General features: G+C 36.5%; 1 protein-coding gene and 1 pseudogene across 2 annotated transcripts in view; both read left to right on the top strand.

Moving 5' to 3' along the window:
- The window catches only part of ATF6 (activating transcription factor 6), a 220,208-nt gene that overhangs the window by 128,874 nt on the left and 72,256 nt on the right, over positions 1 to 19,078 (top strand). The gene's annotated exons all lie outside the window — the stretch shown is intronic.
- On the top strand, positions 11,013 to 12,273 carry LOC114898442 (annotated as a pseudogene).

The raw sequence follows: 19,078 nt of genomic DNA, 5'->3' as shown, positions 1-19,078 counted from the left end.
TATTTAGGTCTTCTGCCCATTTTTGCATTTGGTTGTTTGTTTTTTTAATATTGAGCTGCATGGCTGTTTATATATTTTGGAGATGAATCCTGGGTCCGTTGATTCGTTTGAAAATATTTTCTCCCATTCTGAGGGTTGTCTTTTTGTCTTGTTTGTAGTTTCCTTTGCTGTGCAAAAGCTTTTAAGTTTCATTAGGTCCCATTTGTTTGTTTTTGTTTTTATTTCCATTACTCTAGGAGGTGGATCAAAAAAGATGTTGCTGTGATTTATGTCAAAGAGTGTTCTTCCTATGTTTTCCTCTAAGAGTTTTAAAGTGCCTGGTCTTACATTTAGGTCTCTAATCCATTTTGAGTTTATTTTTGTGTACGGTGTTAGGGAGTGTTCTAATTTCATTCTTTTACATGTAGCTGTCCAGTGTTCCCAGCACCACTTATTGAAGAGACTGTCTTTTCTCCATTGTATATCCTTGCCTCCTTTGTCATAGATTAGTTGGCCATAGGTGTGTGAGTTTATCTCCGGGCTTTCTATCCTGTTCCATTGATCTGTGTTTCTGTTTTTGTGCCAGTACCATATTGTGTTGATTACTGTAGCTTTGTAGTATAGTCTGAAGTCAGGGAGTCTGATTCCTCCAGCTCCGTTTTTTTCCCTCAAGACTGCTTTGGCTATTCGGGGTCTTTTGTGTCTCCATACAAATTTTAAGATTTTTTGTTCCACTTCTGTAAAAAATGCCATTGGTAATTTGATAGGGATTGCACTGAATCTGTAGCTTGCTTTGGGTAGTATAGTCATTTTCACAGTGTTGATTCTTCCAATCCAAGAACATGGTATACCTCTCCATCTTTTTGTATCATCTTTAATTTCCTTTATCAGTGTCTTATAGTTTTCTGCATACAGGTCTTTTGTCTCCAAAGGTAGGTTTATTCCTAGGTATTTTATTCTTTTTGTTGCAGTGGTAAATGGGAGTATTTCCTTAATTTCTCTTTCAGATTTTTCATCATTAGTGTATAGGAATGCAAGATATTTCTGTGCATTAATTTTGTACCCTGCTACTTTACCAAATTCATTGATTAGCTCTAGTAGTTTTCTGATGGTGTCGTTAGGATTGTCTATGTTTAGTATCATGTCATCTGCAAACAGTGACAGTTTTACTTCTTTCCAATTTGTATTCCTTTTATTTCTTTTTCTTCTCTGATTGCCATGGCTAGGAATTCCAAAACTATGTTGAATAATAGTGGTGAGAGTGGACATCCTTGTCTTGTTCCTGATCTTAGTGGAAATGCTTTCAGTTTTTCACCATTGAGAATGATGTTTGCTGTGGGTTTGTCGTATATGGCCTTTGTTATGTTGAGGCAGGGTCCCTCTGTGCCCACTTTCTAGAGAGCTTTTATTATAAATGGGTGTCGAATTTTGTCAAAAGCTTTTTCTGCATCTATTGAGATGATCATTTGGTTTTTATTCTTCAGTTTGTTAATATGGTGTATCACATTGATTGATTTGCATATATTGAAGAATCCTTGCATCCCTGGGATAAATCCCACTTGATCTTGGTATATGATCCTTTTAACGTGTTGTTGGATTCTGTTTGCTAGTATTTTGTTGAGGATTTTTGCATCTGTATTCATCAGTGATATTGGTCTGTAGTTTTCTTTTTTTGTAGTATCTTTGTCTGGTTTTGGTATCAGGGTGATGGTGGCCTCATAGAATGAGTTTGGGAGTGTTCCTTCCTCTGGAATTTTTTGGAAGAGTTTGAGAAGGATGGGTGTTAGCTCTTCTCTAAATGTTTGATAGAATTCTCCTGTGAAGCCATCTAGTCCTGGACTTTCGTTTGTTGGAAGACTTTTAATCACAGTTTCAATTTCATTACTTGTGATTGGTCTGTTCACATTTTCTATTTCTTCCTGGTTCAGTCTTGGAAGGTTATACCTTTCGAAGAATTTGTCCATTTCTTCCAGGTTGTCCATTTTATTGGCATAGAGTTGCTTGTAGTAGTCTCTTAGGATGCTTTGTATTTCTGCAGTGTCCGTGGTAACTTTTCCTTTTTCATTTCTAATTTTATTGATTTGAGTCCTCTCCCTCTTTTTCTTGATGAGTCTGGCTAATGGTTTATCAATTTTGTTTATCTTCTCAAAGAACCAGCTTTTAGTTTTATTGATCTTAGCTTTCGTTTCTTTGTTTCTATTTCATTTATTCCTGCTCTGATCTTTATGATTTCTTTCCTTCTGCGAACTTTGGGCTTTGTTCGTTCTTCTTTCTCTAGTTCCTTTAGGTGTAAGGTTAGATTGTTTATTTGAGATTTTTCTTGTTTCTTGAGGTAGGCTTGTATATATGAACTTCCTTCTTAGAAGTGCTTTTGCTGCATCCCATAGGTTTTGGATCGTCGTGTTTTCATTATCATTTGTGTCTAGGTATTTTTTGATTTCCTCTTTGATTTCTTCAGTGATCTCTTGGTTATTTAGTAATGTACTGTTTAGCCTCCATGTGTTTGTATTTTTTACGTTTTTTCCCCCCATAATTCATTTCTAATCTCATGGCGTTGTGGTCAGAAAAGATGCTTGATACGATTTCAGTTTTCTTAAATTTACTGAGGCTTGATTTGTGACCCAAGATGTGATCTCTCCTGGAGAATGTTCCGTGTGCACTTGAGAAGAAAGTGTAATCTGCTGTTTTTGGATGGAATGTCCTATAAATGCCAATTAAATCTATCTGGTCTATTGTGTCATTTAAAGCTTCTGTTTCCTTATTAATTTTCTGTTTAGATGATCTGTCCATTGGTGTAAGTGAGGTGTTAAAGTCCCTCACTATTAGTGTGTTACCGTAGATTTCCTCTTTTATAGCTGTTAGCAGTTTCTTTATGTATGGAGGTGCTCCTATGTTGGGTGCATGTATATTTACAATTGTTATATCTTCTTCTTGGATTGATCCCTTGATCATTATGTAGTGCCTTTCTTTGTCTCTTGTAACATTCTTTATTTTAAAGTCTATTTTATCTGATATGAGTATTGCTACTCCAGCTTTCTTTTGATTTCCATTTGCATGGAATATCTTTTTCCATCCCCTCACTTTCCGTCTGTATGTGTCCGTAGGTCTGAAGTGTCTCTTGTAGACAGCATATATATGGGTCTTGTTTTTGTATCCATTCAGCAAGCATGTGTCTTTTGGAGCATTTAATCCATTCATGTTTAAGGTAATTATCGATATGTATGTTCGTATTACCATTTTCTTAATTGTTTTTGGTTTGTTTTTGTAGGTCCTTTTCTTGTGTTTCCACTTAGAGAAGTTCTTTTTGCATTTATTGTAGAGCTGGTTTGGTGGTGCTGAATTCTCTTAGCTTTTGCTTGTCTGTAAAGCTTTTTATTTCTCCATTGAATCTGAATGAGATCCTTGCTGGGTAGTGTAATCTTGGTTGTAGGTTCTTCCGTTTCATCACTTTAAGTATATCGTGACAGTCCCTTCTGTCTTGTAGAGTTTCTGCTGAGAAATCAGCTGTTAACCTTATGTGAGTTCCCTTGTATATTATTTGTCATTTTTCTCTTGCTGCTTTCAATAATTTTTCTTTGTCTTTAATTTTTGTCAGTTTGATTACTATGTGTCTCGGCGTGTTTCTCCTTGGGTTTATCCTGTAAGGGACTCTTCACTTCCTGGGCTTGGGTGGCTATTTCCTTTCCCATGTTAGGGAAATTTTCAACTGTAATCTCTTCAAATATTTTCTCGGGTCCTTTCTCTCTCTCTTCTCCTTCTGGGACCCATGTAATGCGGATGTTGTTGCATGTAATGTTATCCCAGAGGTCTCTTAGGCTGTCTTCATTTCTTTTCATTCTTTTTCCTTTATTCTGTTCCATGGCAGTGAATTCCACCATTCTGTCTTCCAGGTCACTTATCCATTCTTCTGCCTCAGTTATTCTGCTATTGATTCCTTGTAGTGTAATTTTCAATTCAGTTATTGTATTTTTCATGTCTGTTTGTTCTTTAATTCTTCCAGATCTTTGTTAAACATTTCTTGCATCTTCTCGATCTTTGCCTCCATTCTTTTTCCGAGGTCCTGGATCATCTTCACTCTCATTATTCTGAATTTTTTTTCTGGAAGGTTTCCTATCTCTACTTCATTTAATTGTTTTTCTGGGGTTTTATCTTGTTCCTTCATCTGGTACATAGCCCTCTGCCTTTTCATCTTGTCTGTCTTTCTGTGAATGTCAGTGATTTTAAATGAATACAGAGAAAGTACATTTTTTCAGGCTGAAGCATATAAATTCTTTGGCTTGTTTTTTTTTGAAATTTACTTTTGACTATTTCTGCTGGTGAAAATTATTTAGAGAAATTAGAAACTCACTGTACATATTTTGTATACTAACTTAATTTAGCCCCAACTAGTGAATTTAGCATTTATGAATGGAAGTGTCTATGGAGGAATAAAATCTTTAGTTAATCAGTATTTTACTTTTAGCAGTAAAGTCTGCAGCTCATGAAATCTGTAATTCTGGAGTGGTTTCAGCTTGCACCAGCCCCTGGGGAGTCTGTTGATACAGCACTGAATTACAGATTATTATTCAGCTGTAGAACTTTTATGCTTAGGCATTTTCTTACATCTTCCTCCCTCAGTCAGTGAGATCTTGTATTTTTGCCAAATAAAACAAATCCCATACTAATAAGAAGCTATAAATAAACAGTAGGAGTGTGAGTCAGAGCCAGCACCACCCTTATTCCTTGTGTGTGTACCTCTCTGGTACTCCCCGATATGTTCATTTTGCACAAACATGTAGTAATGCATAACTAGTGTTCTGCAGACCAACACCAGTTATTTAAGTGAGGGCTCTTTTTCACAACTAAGCAATAGTTTGACTGGTAGAATTCTAGAATATTACCAGAGTCAAAAGCAGAGTGTGAAACTCTGCATACTGTTGATGGGAGAGAAAAAGAAATATATTTCCTACTTTTCCTGTAAACCTCTAAAGAGTTCAGCCCAGAAGACTGCTGTTAGATCTAGCAACTTTTCAGGGGAAATAAGAAAAAGATAAGTTGCTTGAGAGTCCCATCTCTTCTGCTAGTCAGGTCCTATCTGATCAATTTTATCCTGTTTCTTTCATTAATTCATTTATTCAGTAAATATTCATTGAACATTTATTGTTACCTGCCACACTGCTACCAAAGAACATATAAAAATGAAAAAACTAAAATGCTTGTCCTCAAGGAATTTATTATGGTAAAGAAAAGTGACTTGTAAATCCAAAATTACAACACTGTGATAGGAACTGTAAAAGAGATTTATGCAGAATACTTTGAGATACAAATAAAACTACTACCATTTATGAAGAATTTAGTGTCCTAGCTGTTTTATGTAAGTTGTTTCATTTAATCCTTTCAACAGCTTTATGAGGTAGATATTATTATGCTATTTAACTTGTGCCAGGAGCACTAACTTCTAGGAAGGGAGAAGGTGGTATCAGGGAAGGTTTTTTCAGAAACAGTTCTTGAGTTGATTACAGCAGGATGAATTGGTAGGATAGAGAGTGGGAGGAAGATGATACAGTGGGCATTTTACGCAGAGAGAGGTGAATATGTAAACCATAGGACGTGTGAGAGTACTGTTGTTGGAATGTAGAGTAGGTTCTGGGAAATAAGAGATGGCAGGATCCAGATCATGAAAGAACTTGTGGACTCTGCTTAAGGAATTTGGTCCTTACACTATAGAAGATAGAAATATGATCAAAAACGCATTTCAGGAAGATAGCTCTGGAATTGTTTGCACAAGGCATTATAAGAGGGGTTTTACTTTTAAAGGAAGAAATTCTCCGCCAGCACTGACCTATGTTTATTAAGTACATATAAACACAAAACTTGAAACATCTACTTTTAGTTTGCAAATACAAAACCAAAATAATATAATTATATAATATAAATAAGTTATATAAATATATAAATTAAATATAAATAATATTACAAAGATCAAATCAACAACTTGAATTTATGTAATAGACCATGTTTTTATGTCACTACTGATAAGTGAAGGTGATACTGACTCTTATGGTGCAAGTCTTTTCAATTTTTAATTAAACATTTCCATATTATTGAGTACTCTGTGATAACTTAATTCTCCTCGCAGTTTTCTCTTTTTTTTTTGGCGGTATGCGGGCCTCTCACTGTTGTGGCCTCTCCCGTTGCGGAGCACAGGCTCCGGACGCACAGGCTCAGCAGCCATGGCTCACGGGCCCAGCCGCTCCGCGGCATGTGGGATCTTCCCGGACCGGGGCACGAACCCGTGTCCCCTGCCTTGGCAGGCGGACTCTCAACCACTGCGCCACCAGGGAAGCCCCAGTTTTCTCTGTTTGAATCACTAAGAAAACCTTTGTTCTATCTGATTTACAGTTATTTGGGAAAAGGAGATAAAGGATAATCATACCTAATAGGCTCCTCTCTCATCAATTAAGGTAGATGTACTTGGTGCTATCATAATCATAAAAATGTGATTGCTGGCCCCAATTGCATGTCAGTTATAATATGACCCAGAATATGCTTACATCAGTTAATGAATCATCAAAATGAAGACACAAATAATTACAGGGAACCGATGGAATTCAACTTGAAAAATACTGAACTAGAAGATTCATTGTTCATCCAGTACATTATTGATCCAGGGATTTTGTAAACAAGGAAGCTATCAGTGACTTGGGTAGAGAGTCATTGGCCAAAGCATCTTAAAAAGTTGGGAATCCAGGACCTAGAGATCAGTGGGTTTTTTGTTAAAAATCAGTGATCTTAAGGACCCTTGACAGTAGACATCATTGTTTCCAAACTATCCCAATTATGTAATTTGTAAGATAAAATAATGTGAAGTTGATGAAGACATGGCTTTTGCCAGAAGGGGTTCTATTCAGAAATGCACTTTTCAGCCAAGGTAGCCAGTAAAACTTTGTGCTTGCTTCACCTATGCCCTCTGTGATATGGCCTCTAAATACTGATGATCTCAGAAATTCAAGCCATTAAAAAAAGATACTTATATTCAACTGTGTAGTACAATTAGTCACTACTGCTAAGTAACAAGATAGTGAACAAGAAAATTGTATCTTGGTTTGTCTAGAATACACAGTTCTACTCCATTTCAAAGAGTGAAGGGAGATTTTGGACTGTTGATAGACTCTCCTTCAATAATAGCTAACACTTACTGAGCAATTAATATGTTTGAGGCACTGTGCTAAACTCTCTACATGCATTAACTAATTTAATCCTCCGAACAACTTTTATAAATATTATTATAATGCTCATTTTATAGATGAAGAAAATAAAGCACAGAGAGATTAGATAACTTAGCCAGGGTCACATGGGTAGTAAGTAGCAAAGCTAGGATTTGAACATGACTAACTTCGTAACTTTAACCACAATGCTATATTGCCAACTCCTCTTCATTTAGAGCCATGCTCGTGTTACATGTGGAAGCTGATTCTGACAAAAGGGCACTGCAGTGAATACCTCCACATCGTTTATTTCTGTACCTTTATGTGCAGCAATCTAGGAGGAAGAATGAAGGAAGAGGACGTGATATATTTGTCAGCCCTAGAAATTGCTCATTTGGGGGTCTACATAACATAAGATCCACTGCAACCCAGAGATGAAAAATTTTATAAATATAAGGGGATAAATATTACCATCCACCAGAGCCTTAAGATTATCTAGATTTAGCACCATTGATAATATTTCTCCTAACTTTTATAGATAGAAAGAAATCAGTGGGAAAAACAGCTTATTTTGAATGTTTAAATTTCAATCCATATCTCAAGCTTACAGGTTATCTCCAATAGTTGACACAACAGTTGCTTAGAATAGTTCTGTAAATGGAACCCATACGCAGGACCACAGAATCCCTTCTTCACAGGGCATAGTTTCAGAGTTGGAGGATATTTAAAGGATAAGCCAATCCATAAATCTGTAGGCATTCCTAAAAGAAGAGTGGGGTGTCAGTTATTGGCATGAGTACATAATGAACCCTGCTGGGCTGTGGAGAAAGGAGAAACTGACCTGAACAAGACAATACTCTACACAGCTGTCCCTGGCCTTCCTCCACCTGTTAGCACTCAGTGTTAATTTCATGGGTCAAATCAAGGCATGCAAGTTTAGTAAATAATTTTTAAAAACAACCACTGATTGCTGATGGTTGATGGGGGTAGAAAAATTAGGAGCTGTTACTTTCCTACCAACTGCTATCTCATTAACAAGGACAGGAAGCATTACGAAAAAATAAAACTCTTAGGTCCCACTAGAAAAAAGAGCAGCTTAATCCCCCAAAGGATTTAAATTTATCATTAGACAACTAAAGAAAATAATTTCATATAAATGGCTATTCACTGTCATAATAAGTAGAAAGAAACTTTCCTACTTCTTTAAAAGAGCAACTAGAAATGTTTTCTATTTGAAAACAGAGTAACCATTTGTTAAACCATATATACCACTGAGGATGTTTTTAGTATAAAAGGGAATTTCCATGCTGGCGCCATCGTAATCTTTTATAGCCAAAGTTATGAAGAAAATCAACATATGGGAAATTGTGGTCATGTTTTAAGACTTGCTTTTTCTTTTCTGTTTGATAGCCCTATCTAAATTCCCGTAAGTTGAATGTAAATATGTGTGTGTAAAAATGTATATCTAATTCACCTCTTAGGAAAGGTTTAATATAAGTATAAATAGAAATTATTTACCTAAGCTCCCCCCCAAAAATTACGTAGTATTGAATTCTGCCTTTTCTCATCTCTCCACATCTAAAACAATCACTACATACTGTTAATTTTACTTCTAAGATATTCTTTTTTTTTTCCCTAAGATATTCTTGATGCTTCTCTTTCAGCCCCATCACCACCACTTAAAATGAGGCATACTTTCTCATTTGGATTATGGCACAGTCTCTCTTCCTTTAGTTTCTTCTTCAAATTCACCTCCACCTTTGAAATCATACATCTGTGCGTATTTTTTCCCTGCCTAAATGTCCTTCATTGGCTTTTATTAAATCCAGGTTCCTAAAGCATGGCAAACAGGGCCCTGCCTCCATGAGCTGGTCCTTGCTTACTTCTCCTGCCTCATTTCCTGCCACTTCCCTTATATCTTAAGATCCAACTTACCAGTAATTCCCCATTACCTCTCTCACATACATACACGCCTTTATCTCCCCTGCCCCACCTCTGAACATATAATTACTGTCACCACAGTCTTCTTTGTCATTCCTGAGAGGCTTGAATTGATCTGAACACAGAAACCATCTTTGAATTTTCAACTCCTGACTGGGGCTGAACAACTTAATTGCTAGTTTGTTAGTATAGGTATCTTAATATCTTACATGTGTAGTTGAAGCTATGATGAGCTTCCCAGATCCCTCCTCAGAACTAAAGTTTTTATCTCCCAATTGCTAAAAGTCTTGCTACCAAAGAGCCCTCTTCAGGAACTGCTTTGACCCCACCTCAGGACAACTCTGAAGGGCATTTCCCGGTTCCCCATGGGGTCAGTTGAGGCCTTGAGATTGCATCGAAGTCCAACTTCTCCCTGTTCTGTCTCTTTCTTTCCACAGGTGTTTATCTTAAGAGGACTCCCTAATAAACCTCCTGTAAGCAACTTCTCTGCTTGCTGGGGAACCCAACCTGTAACATGTTTGTCTTGTTGATTGTTTTTTCCTTTCAGTTCTAGATTTTGTGAAGTTATAGTTAGCTAAAATCTTACTAAGTCAGGATCATTTCATCAGACGTGTATTGAGCACCTGCTCCACGCTAGCTGCAAAAGAACTGAATTAAGACTTGGCCCCTGCCCTGAAGGAGTTTACAGTCTGACTGAGGTGACAATTACATTTGAAACCATACTATAGCATCATTAGAAAAATCCTTTTTTTAACTAAACTTTAGTAATTTTAGAATAAAAGTCAAAGGCTTGGATTTTACTCTGTGGTACTGCAGAGAACAAAAGGAAAATATTTCAGGGAAAGGAAAATGAATATAAATAAATAGGGTGAAAGTTTAGAAGTTTACAGAATTTGTCTCTATGATTCCGGAAACTTTTAAGGAAAAGGTAGTTGTTTCATTTTTTATTTTGAAATAAGTTTGAACTTACAGAGAAGTTAGAAGAATAATACTGAATTCTCATACACCCTTTATACAGATTCATCAATTTTTACCATTTCTCCACATGATTTAGCATTCTCATTCTCTACACACACACACACACACACACACACACACACACACACTTTTTCTGAACCATCTGAGAATAGATTAAATATATCATGTCACTTTATCCCTTAATACTGTAGTGTGTACTTCCTAAAAACAAGGACATAACCTCTGTAACAACCATACACTTATCAAATTCAGGAAGTTTGACTGTGTTACTTTAATTTACAGTCCAGATTCAATTGTTAATTATTCCCCAAAAGATGAATTTTAAGAAGAGTCATATAACTTAACATATGTAATTTAAACTAAAAATTGTATGAAGTAAGCCATAGACGATCTCAGAAGTCTACTAACTTGATTAAAATACAATAGTGAAGTGAACTCACTTCTGACTTTCTAAGGGGAAAGCATGGATAGGCCCAAGTTACCTGTAAAGGTGTGACTTGAGGCTCTCCATAAGTGAGCCTTGTTCTGGAGAGCCCATTTTGTGAGACGCCTTTCAAAAGAGATCGTGTATTCTGGATCCAGGGATTGTGGATTTCCTTGAGCTCCTATGTAAAGAGCACCGACTTGTCATTGACTGGTCTTCACAGCTTAAGTTTAACGATGTTCTTGAAAGTGGCTTCCCGCCAGCCAGGCCAGTAGGTAGGGGAGGCGCAGCTCAGATAACTAGATCCAGCTGGGTCCCCCGACACGTGGTCTTTGGTGCTCTAGCGGCTAGGCACTCGAAGCCTAGGCTGGTCCCACGAAGCCTGTCTGCCGTCCTCTTGGCCAGGGCGCCGTCTGGAGGGCGTGGTCAGCGTGTGGCTCCCGCTTTCCGCGTGCCGGCCCGCAGGGACCTCCGGGACGTCTTTTCGCCCTGGCAGGGCCTTGGTCTGTTGGGAGTTGGTGGTGGCGGCAGAAGCGCAAACCTAGCCTGCGGAGGAGGGAGAAACTCAGGCCGTGTCTCCTCCAACACTCGACGCCCCTGGAGGTCATGGCTTCCCCGCTGAAGCTAGAGCAGGACGTGCAGGGGAAAGTAGATTCATTTCGGGCCCGCATTGCCCAGGAGGCCGAGGATCTATCTGGTGTCCACCTTCTTCCCTCAGAAGCTGTCAGAGCTGGATAGTCGGGTTCAGGAGCTCCGCCTGCAAGACCTATCCAGAATACGTTCGGTGCCAGCCCCAGAGACCCCCGTCGCCCCAGACACTGCGCGGGATGGGCCCAACCGGGATCCGCAGCCTCTGCAGACCCAGTCCTTCATCAAAGTACTAGCAATGCCAGGCGGCGAGAGGCAGCTTCTGCGAAGCAACCAGCATCTGGTGGAGCTGATTCAGCACGTAAAACCCGAGATCGAGCTGCTGAGAGAGAAATGCAACACCCTGTGGATGTGGGTGCAGCTGCTTCTCCCAAAGGCGGAGGACGGCAACAACTTTGGAGTGTCTATCCAGGAAGATACCGCGGACCAGCTGTGGACCGTGGAGAGCACAGCAGCCTCCTATCTACGCCGTTTCTCCACCTATTACAACACCCAGGCCAAGTTGGTATCCAAGATAGTGAAATACCCCCAGGTGGAAGATTATTGCCTCACTGTAGCCGAGGTTGACGAAAACGAGTACCAGAGTATGTGCCAGATCCGGCTCCACGAATGGAACCAGTATGCCACCTTGCATGATGTAATCCTCAAAAACATTGAGAAGATCAGGACCCCTTGGAGCACCAACACTGACAACCTATACCGAGGACCTTTCTCCACCCCACTTTCCTTCAGGAGTTGGCTGAGCTGTTCAGGCAGCTAGAAGGCTGGTTATTGATGACTCTACAGGTGACGAAACGACTGGAAATGTGCGCTACTCTTTAGTGACAGTTTCGTATAGCTTATCCTCATACTGAATCCTCTTTTGGTGTAATTTTTATTTGATTTTTCTTCCAGAAGAGAGAATGGGAAGAAGCCATCTGGTAGAAGGTAGTAAGGTTGGACAAGGAGAAAGGACTGCCATTTTAAAAAGTAGCTTTGTTGATGAATGTTGGCCAAGGTTTCTTGTTTTATGGCATTGGTGACATTGAATAGTTTCAGGGGTTAATAAAAAAAAACCTAAAGTTTAAAAGAAAGTTAAATGAAGGTTTCCTAAGGTTCCACTCTATGTTACTTTGTTCAAACGTCAGAAATTCCCCATTTATACCATCATTTCTTTTTTGCAAGAAAAGGAGTTTAAAGGGATGTGTTTAGGTCATTGTATGCTTTCAATTTAGCAGATTGAAATAAAACTTGGTTTTACCGTATTTTGATGGCCGAAGTGTGCTTATCTGAACTTTAATTTTCAGGTGTATAGTTTCCCTTCTCCTCAGCTGGACTCGTACCCTTGATATTTTTCAACTCTGATGCGTAAGAAAAATGAGCATGTAAAGAGCAATAGGTCTTAACTGTTCTAGAGAAATGGACATCCATACCTCCCTTAGAATGAAGAGAAATCTGTGAAAGCAGCTTCCTTGCACAACCTTCTACCATCTCAGTGTCTTCTACTTTCCTTTTACACACAATTTAGAATTTCTTCTATGTATCCATTTATCTCTTAAGTCCCTGCCAAGTCCTTCAAGCTTTATATCACATTTTTTTCTCAACCAATTTTCATCTCCATTCCCCTTTTGTCTCTTAAGATATGTCTTATAGGCTCTCATAAGAGTTTTCCTCTCAAATTGTATGGGTCATTTAAAAAATCTAAATACTCTAAAATGTGACTGGGTTTTTTCCTCCTGACTGCTTTTGAGGCCTGGTTGAGGGGAAACCGTTGTCATCTTCTCAATAGTGATCTATATTGTTGGTATATTTCAAGTCCAGCATTTCCAGATTTCATTTGCAGGTAAGATAAATTAATGTACCCCGAGTCACCTTCTGCATCAGAGAATTTCTTGTGATGTGATATGATGAATCATTCTTCCATAGTGGTTTTTGTTCAGAATTTTATCTTTTTTGATGATGAAGATACTTCAGCCAGCTGAAGTGTATTTATTGAAACATTTTTTTTTTCGGTTTTAGTATTATTTGAGGATCTTCATCACTCAAAATCACCACCTGTGGAACTTACATAATACACACTTTGAAAAAGTGAGAGCGGGAGCCTTTTTGTAGATAGGAATGAGATTATCCCTGTGTACAAGTGACAGCTTCATCTCTTTTTCCTATTCAACTAACTGTGCCCTGAATCCTTATAATATTTTCAAGACTGTATACATACGTAAGTTGTGAGCTTAACCTTTTAATGTACTTTTATAGTAGTACTTTCATGCAATAAATTATTTCTCAAATGAGTTATTGGTAGGGAAATTATGAGGGATTAAATTTATTTTTTGTGAGAAATGAGAATGTTATTTCCCATTGAAATTTCTTTTCCACATAATGTAAGACCCTCTGAAACTAGGTAACTATATAAGTCAGAGTCCAGAATCTATTACTGAAACTTACATAATTCTACCTTTTTTTCCCCTTTGTGCAATATCTTTGTAGGAATATATTTCTTGCTACAAATGAAACTACCTTCAGATCTTGCTTTAGATAAGGTCAAAACATGATTATTTTGTCTTCTCTTTTAATTGATCCTAATCATCCCTCCCCTCTCCCCTTTCCCCATTTAATGAGCGAAATCACTTTTGAACGAGACTATTTAGGAGTTTCTTTTCAACAATGCCTTTTGGTTATCAAGGGTGAAAACCAGCACAAACCTTTATTATATAGACTTGACTCTAAAAGCTGCTATGAAAGCATTTCCTATTTAACAGCAAGAATTGTTTAAGATGAAAGCAGAGATGTTTTCTTTTGCATCTTTTTTTAAAAAAAGAAATATTTCTTAGTCTGACTACACCACATTTCTAGTGGGTTGTTTTTTGTTTTTCTAGGTGGATAGTGATGCCCATTACATTTTTTCTGAGGTGGTGTTAGTCTACCCAGGAAGTGCCTAATGATTTTTGGCTTTTCTTTTGCTTTTTCATTTTCCTTATCTGTTTGACCTGAAGGAGTAAAACAACTGTTTCTTCATGAGTGAAGTGAATTAGAGATAAAATTCTGTTTCAATCACCTTTTAAAAAATTTTTACTTATAGTTATATCTGTATAACTTATAACCTTATAACTGGGCCTGTCCTTACTAAAATGAATATGACTATGTGTCTATTCTGACCTATATAGATTAGAAAAATTTGTAACTGGTTTAGTGGAAGCTTTATTTTCAAAGTAAACTTCTAAAAAATGATGCCACGGTAAAACAAGTTTATTCTTTCATTGAACTTCTGAAAAGCCCGAATCTTTCAAATTGGACCTTATAAAACAACAAAAGATATTGCCTAATAGAAAGACTTTTGTTTGCATTTAACATTCTTCCTCAAGCGTTCTCTTTATTTCCCTTGTAAGGTATTAAATCTGATTCAGATAAGTGCCAGGAATCCTACATCAGTTCATATCATTTGACAGGCATTTAATTGCATGCCAGTGTGTAGTGGACAATGTAAGGGAAGTCCAATTGTTGCTTGTTTTTCAACCATAGTTAATTAATCATCTAAGGTTTAAAATATCTGTTCCATACGTAATACAACCATCATCTTTTGCTTGTTCCTCATACTCTTAAGCTGTCAAACCCTATGCCAGATTGAAATAAATTGTCTCTAATACCCAAACATGTCTTTTACTAAAAAAATATGCATGTCCTTTGTAGTTAAAGAATTCTGGTATTTGCATTTTATTCCCTGTTCTAACACTATGTCAAACAAAATTGGAGCTGGATTGCTTTTATAAAGTCCCTACTTCTGCAAAACTCAAGTCCTTTATTATTTCCCCTTCTTGCAAATGGTTGCAAAAGCTTTTATAATAACAAACCTATTTTAGGAACTGGTGTCAAAACATGGTATCCAATATGAATCATTTGCTAATTGTTAGCACTTAAAGCCCCTTTTAATTCCTTTTTAAAAGTTTGAGAAAGAGTGTGTGTAATGATGTTTTGTTATTAAGAAATGGTTTGAAAGAATCATTTTAAATTAAATAATTTTAGTTTTAAGTTCTTGTTGTGATTCATGAAAGCTACTAACGCAGATTTGATTGGAAATTCTAAAATTGGTAGATCTGGTTTTTAGAACTGAGTGAAATACCTTTCTTAAGCCATATAAATGATATAGAAGAGGTTTAATTTTAAAGTTCTTAAACTTTGGAGCTTAGAGCTTTTTTAAAATTATTGTTTATAAATTCTTTGGTTAGAAGCAACATTTTTTTATACTCTTTATGAGGTTTTCATATTTCTACGGAACTCTTACCAAATGGCCTCAGCCATTAATAGATAACTATGCGATCAATTTAAAATGTTATTTCAATTTCAAAAGGACTATCTCAATGCTCAGAAATTTGAAAAACCGGGAGAAATCATCCATAACCCGCTAGTTTAACAAAATTGTTGAAACGTATTTGTGGGTTTCATTTATTTTAAAGAATACATACATGTCTTTATATTATTGCAACAAAGATTATACATACATCTGTAGAAGATAAGCATTTATATATAAACCCAGTTTTACTAATTAGAATTTCATTTGGCCGATATCTCCAAAATGAAACCCCATTTCATTTTGTCTTTCAAGGATTCTTAAGGCTCTGTTACCTAACTGTGAGAATAATATTCATCTAGGGCAGGGGTTTTGAGTAGACTGTGGAAAATAGAGATCAAGTAGCAAGGAGGACATGTGCCTAGATGACGGTAAGAATGTCTAGATATTTATATTAGGATTTTACTCTGCTTTTGAGTTGAGGTTCCATAATGGCATTAGCCATTTTATTATTTAGTGTTAATCCTCTCCCCCTTCAGAAATTTTTTTATTACCTTATAAATATGTTCAAGAAAGCAATTACATTGTCTTATACTGATTAGATGGGTTGTTCCTGCTTAAATGATTTGGTATGAGTAGGAGGGAATCCTACTTCCTCTGTCAACATTTAAACATTTCTGAAAGATGCTATTGTGCACTGACATCAAGACATTTTTTAAAAATTCCTGATCTTTTTGAAAAAACAAAGGACTCAGTCAGTTACAGAAACAGGTGCTGGACCACCCCTGTTCTCTGCATTACAACACTGTACTGCTAGCACATTAAGTATCTGCCTACCTCGAACTGAAATTATCCATGGGAAGCAGAATAGAAATATAGAAGTTTCATGACTTATCTTTTCATCAAAATAATAGGCATTTAATATTAGATGATTATACATTTGTGTACATTTTTTCTTTGCTTTCTTTATTGTGATAAGTCTTCAAGTTCCTAAAGTTCAATTAGCAGAATCTTATCAGTGAAGCTTAGTGATCCCTGTCTCTCAAATTTAAAATATTTCAATACTAAACTGAATTTAATGAACTCTCTCACATAGAGAATGTCAAGTGTTATTTTTACTTATTGGTGAAAAGCTAGCAGGAGCTAATGGACAGGAATTAAACCTGCAATCAGAATTAAGTTCCTTTTACAACTTGGCCATTTATTTTGGCTTTGTTATTTAATCTCACTCTTACAAAGTTTTACAGCGTTACATTGGAAATACCATTTGCTTCAGATAATATAGCATTTTGAAATTCTTGAATAAATATATAGTTTCCAATTAAGATTTTTGAGATTGAGGGATGTACTTTTGCCCCATTAATTTTACAGATGAAGAAATTTAGATCCAGAGAATTATATAACATCACACAACTCATGTGACAAAAGTCTAGAAGCCAAATCATCTTCCATTTCAGGCTAGTGCTTTTTTCACTGCATTGTACTACCTCCTTTTTATTAATGAGATTATGTTAAAAGGGAGTTCTAAAAACGTGCAAACCAGTAGAATTCCATAAATTAACATATCCCTATGAACTGGTGTATTATTTTATTCTGCGAAATTTAAGAGAAGTTGAAATGTTTCTAAACCAGAATGGGCTTAAAGTAATATTTTTACTTAATTAGAGATTATATAAAGAAATCTAAAACAATCTCTAAATTTATATGTTAACTGTAACTTTATTTTGGTCATAAAAATGACCCTTACTAAACAAAACTCAGGAGTTTCAGTACCTCCAGTTCCACTTCTCCTTCTGAGGAGGCATTATTCTATACTATCAGCCATGCCACTTGTGTTGGAAGGAGGTGCTGTTAGAGCATTTGGAGATAGATGGGGAGAAGTTTAGTACACGATTTTGTTTATTTCACTTTTGAATATATGGGTTTAAAATATCCTACTGACCCAGTACCCCAACCCTCATTCTTCACTACCAAAGAACTGCTAAGTGGAGTTGTCATGGCTCTGTCCCTAATAACCTACAGAATAAAGGCGGAAAGCATAGGAGCTGTAGTTTTTTGTTGGAGACGAAGGCTTAAAGGGCCATTTCCCCAAAGAAGTTTATCTTCTAGAGCTGCACTATGTTCACTACAGTAGCCACTAGTCTTCAAATGTAACTTGTCCTAATGGAGATGTGCTGTAAGTATAAACTGCACACTAGAGTTTGAAGACTTAGAACTTGAAGAAGAAAAAGTAAAATATCTCAGTAATTTTTACATTGATTACATACATGTTGCATGATAATATTTTTGGATATATTGGGTTCAATAAAATAGATTATTAAAATTAATTTCACCCATTTCTTTTTACTGTGTACTAGAAAGTTTACATGTGGCTTGCATATATGGTTTGCAGTATATTTGCATTAGACAGCACGCTCTAGAGCTAAGTTTTCTAAAGTAATTGCGATGAGTCTTGAAGCTGAACCAAAACCTACAGTGATATATGATGGGGACATTAACCGTAGACATTGATTTGTCATCTTTTCATAATGTACAATTCAGTAAAAGTGAATCAAGCCTTTTCAGAATTCAGCTTGATCCTGGAACTTGGAATGCCTAAAGGAGTGGTTGGCTAGCATGCCCCTTAAGCGTACCTTCTAAATATCATATCTCTTATCCAGACTTATAGTGAGAGCTTAGAGTACTAATATTCTGTATTGTTAATTCAGGGTGACTCCATATGCTTTAGAAACCAAATAGATGACAAGGTTAACATCTTATTTTGATGATTGAGACACTTTCCTAACAGTTTTTACCTGGATGAAAGAATAATGTACCTCTGGTACCTACAAATACCTACAGACAAAATCAGGCTCTTCCTCAGAGAGCAGCATTTGAGCACTCAATTAAATCCCGAAAATTCCACTGAATTCCTGTAATACTGTTTCTTTGTATTATTTTTGTATAATATATAATATCTATTTTCTCTAAGTTTCTTGAGAAGAGTGAGGGTCTTTCACTCTTTATCCCTCATGGTGTTTTGCATATAGTAAATTTATAACGTATTTTGAATTACATTGAACTAAACCAAAACTGGATCAAACTAAAGGAAATTGTTTTCTCATAAGACATATAGTAAGTGAGCCACTTTGTTACAATTGAGCATGTTTGTGGATGTATACCCAGGAATTTGTAACGATGAGAGACATCTAAAAATTTGATTCAGAATTAAACAGAGACCAATTTTAGGCATCTAATTAAACATTTTTTCTTATCACAATAGTATAAATGTTTTAAAGTACTTCTGGTAATTCTCCTTCAATATTCCCAGTGATTTCCTTAAGCCTATTCACCCTGCAACAGCTGCAAGTTATTCCAAACCTGTGTACTGAATTCCCGTGCTGTGTAAGCCCATTTGAAAACAACTCTCTCACCCCCTTAACAGCATCAGTAATTCTCTTATTACTTTTCTAACCAAGAGTTATGGAGAAGTAAGTCTAGTGTATCAAAGAGTGAAGAATTTTGTTCTTCAAAACTGATTCTCTGTGGTCATGAACATAATGCTTTACCCTTCCAGATTTCTGTATTTAAAAAGTTAATTTCTTAAATACTTAAAAGTTACATAGTTTATTAAATACTTTAAAAAGTATTCTCTTAAGTATTAGAATTTTCTTAGAT

Source organism: Monodon monoceros, unplaced genomic scaffold (assembly GCF_005190385.1).
Source record: "Monodon monoceros isolate NGI ecotype Baffin Bay Population unplaced genomic scaffold, NGI_Narwhal_1 Super_Scaffold_18, whole genome shotgun sequence".
NCBI classification, from domain to species: Eukaryota; Metazoa; Chordata; class Mammalia; order Artiodactyla; family Monodontidae; genus Monodon; species Monodon monoceros.
The sequence above is the reverse complement of the archived record's forward strand: the minus strand, read 5'-3'. Positions and strand labels throughout refer to the sequence as shown.